The sequence below is a fragment of the Sinocyclocheilus grahami genome, unplaced genomic scaffold, assembly GCF_001515645.1.
Source record: "Sinocyclocheilus grahami isolate Dianchi unplaced genomic scaffold, SAMN03320097.WGS_v1.1 scaffold87.1, whole genome shotgun sequence".
NCBI lineage: Eukaryota > Metazoa > Chordata > Actinopteri > Cypriniformes > Cyprinidae > Sinocyclocheilus > Sinocyclocheilus grahami.
In genome coordinates, this window is record NW_015505266.1 from 2,264,148 (window position 1) to 2,267,554 (window position 3,407).

Genomic DNA, 3,407 nt, shown 5'->3' on the forward strand with positions numbered 1-3,407 from the left:
TTTTTTTGACCTGTCATTCTCTAGTGGCTCCAAACAGCGCTTGCAGGCAGCGGACTGGCTGAGAGTTCTGAGCGTCGACCAACCAATAAGCGCCAGAGCGCTAGGCAGGTAAGCTGGACGCTTTGTGATTGGTTGGAAAAGTTTTCAGGAAATCATAAATACAGGGGCGTTCTTAAGGTGGACTGGAGAAAAGCAGCATTGCACCCTCACTCGGCTGCACTTTGGTACACTTGCAGCGTTGTTCGGTCAATACAGTTGTTATTATTATTTTACATACATTTATTTGAGATTTCTGTAAAAATATGTTCAAACTTGCATTAGTGTAGAAAATGTGTATTATAAAATACAAAATCCAGACAAAATAAAACATTTAGTGGAATATTACTAACATAATTAGTGGTAATTTACTGTAATCACATAAAAACAGCCATGATTGATTGCTTTTGATATGTGTTTATCCATAGTTACTGTAGTTACTGTTACTATTGTTATAGGCCTATAAGTGTTTGCACACTTAAGCCACACCTAAAATCTCTGAATGTCATAGCATTATATAACAAAATTTCAAAACAAATGATATTTTTTAAAAGACAGTACAAGCAAAGCATTTGTTTATAGTGTGTTTATGATTATAAACTATATATATACTGTTCAAAATGAAGACAAACAGTATAGTGACACTTCCTGGTTGTGAAACTCTGGATGACGTTCATATCTAATGTGATGAACTACACCTGTGTGAACTTCAGGGGAACTGACTTCATACATTCCTTAAAATCACCTTGGGACTAGTTATTGCAAAAATGTAATTGCAAAAATGGCTCGAAGAAGTGATTTTAATTCTGTGAAAACTCTAGCTGGATTTCTTTGCAAATTTTATTATATAAAGCAATGACATTTAAATATTTTTTGTGAAGCTCAAGTGATCAAATGCTCAAATGCTTTTTGGCACTATGTTTTGTGAACATTATGTATGTGAACTTTACAAAATAAAATCAGTAATTTGGAACAATTTTACATTTTTGTCATCAAGTCAGTAAATTGTTCTAAAGACAAAATTATGAAAAATATACAAACAGGTAACAGCTGGCCAAGATACTCTCATAAAAAATTCTAAATATATTTCCAAGCTCATCTCTGGTTCATTTCAGCATATAATAATAATAATAATAATAATAATAATAATAATAGTAATAATAAATACATACAAATATATCAAATGAAATCAATTAAAAATAAGGAAACAACAACAATATTTTATTATTATCATATTATTTAATTTGAATATATTTGTATTCATTTAATGATAATAATACATATGTACAGTATGTATATAGACAAACACAAATATATAACAATAAATTCAAAATAAATAAATAATATCTTATGTAAATATGTAATTATTATTTCTATTTGATTTGTTTATATTTTATGTTTTTTATGTATTTTAATATACATACTTATGAAGATGTTCACACACACACACACACACACACACACACACACACACACACACACACACACACACACACACACACACACACACACAGGTACTTAAACAAACGCATAAAAAAATTAAATTAAAAGAAATAATTTAATTATATATTTCAAATATATAATTTTTTCTATTTAATTAAATTGAGTATTTTATATACATGTATAATAATACATTTGTAATAAATAAATTTTTTTATTTATTTATTTATTTATTTATTTATTTATTTTAGAAAATGTGAGTAGTTCTTGCCTTGTTGCCACATGGTAGGATGTTCCGAGTGGTCCAGGTCCTTCCCTCAGTGTAAGTCTAAGGGCTTTTTTATTGTCTGCCAGGCAAAAAGCATAATTTGATCACTTAGAAAAGTAATAAAACATCTTTCTTCAACAAACAGACTAATTTGAGGTATCATTCATCAGTTTGCAGCACAAACGCACAGGACGGGTTATGAGTCAGAGTTGAATTCACACCACATCAGATATAATGAGGCTGAACATGTTAAATTAAACCTCATGCTGTCCAAGCTACATCTGTAAGCTACAACGCACAGAGCTATAGGAGTAATCTGTCAGTTTAGGTAAGCAGATAGGATGCGCCTCAGGCCTGTTTTCCCCACATATGATTTCCCTGCTTTCTAATAGCTTGCTCATTGTGTGTGTGTGTGTGGGAGTGTGTGTTTTGCGGACGTGCCAGTAATGGTGTCTTCAGTCACGCTCTACAGGTCAGGTTTCTATCTTCACCTCAGGTATCATCTTTTAGCCCACAGTTTATACAACTAAAAAACAGGAAATGCACACAGACACTTATCTAAACAGAAAAAAAAGAGATTTAAATGATTAAACTGGCATATTTTCAACAATTTCAAAGTAAAACAATGCCCCTCACTGAAATCAAGGCCTGACACTTTTTGAACATCGACCAAAAATGTAAAAGGATGTGCAAAGCAAAAATAGGTCTAAAATTTGTATCATCATCATTGTTAAAGCTTATATTTGAGAAAACGTGCTGTCATTTTTATAATCGATGAGACTTAGCCTACATCTAGTGGACAATAAAACCAAGCAGTCTCTACAGTAGAAACCAGAAAAATCAGAGAAACCACCTAGCAATCACCTAGAACACCTTAGCAACCACATAACCTAAAAACCATAAATATATATATACTGTGGCGAGTATCCCGGTTCCAGATCAGCGTCGCCCTGGAAACGCTGCTTCCACACTGATCACAGAAGCACAACACCTGTGCGTGATGAGTGGCGCACCTGGAGCTCGTTCCCGCTGACCATAAAAGCCAGGAGAAGAGGCACCAGAGGGGAGTTGAAACGGAGCTCCAGGCGACATTAATGCTTGTTTCTCCTTATCCACAGACTCCGACGGCACCCCAGGACAGGGATCTGCACCTCGGCACTTCACCCCACGAGCCCCGAGTGGAGACTGGCACCGAGCACCATTCCTCTGAGCACGTGTGATCAGTGTATGGGCAATAAATCACCCTCCGGGGCAGTTTCTATCAGTACCGAGTCTGTGTTCTCATTCACCCCGCGACATATGGTGGAGAATGCAGGCAATTGAGGTGAATTGAGACACAGACTTGTAACGCCAGGTTGCTGTAACGATCTCTGTGCTTCTTCTAGGAGAACCGCTCTCTTCCCCAGGGACAAATGGAAGAGGTCATCCGCCGCCAGCAGCAGTTTACCGAGCGACCGGCCGCATGACAGGAGTTTACTGACCGGGTCGTGGAACAACTGCAGGCCAGCGTGGCGGGGCGCATGGCCCTCCCGGAATCGCCCATCAAGGCTCACCAGTACCTCGTCAGGTTAACCGAGCACGACGACATCGAGGCTTCCCTCCATACTTTTGAGGTTATCGTGGCCCGGGAGGGGTGGGTCCCGGAAGAGTGGGCTCGCATCAT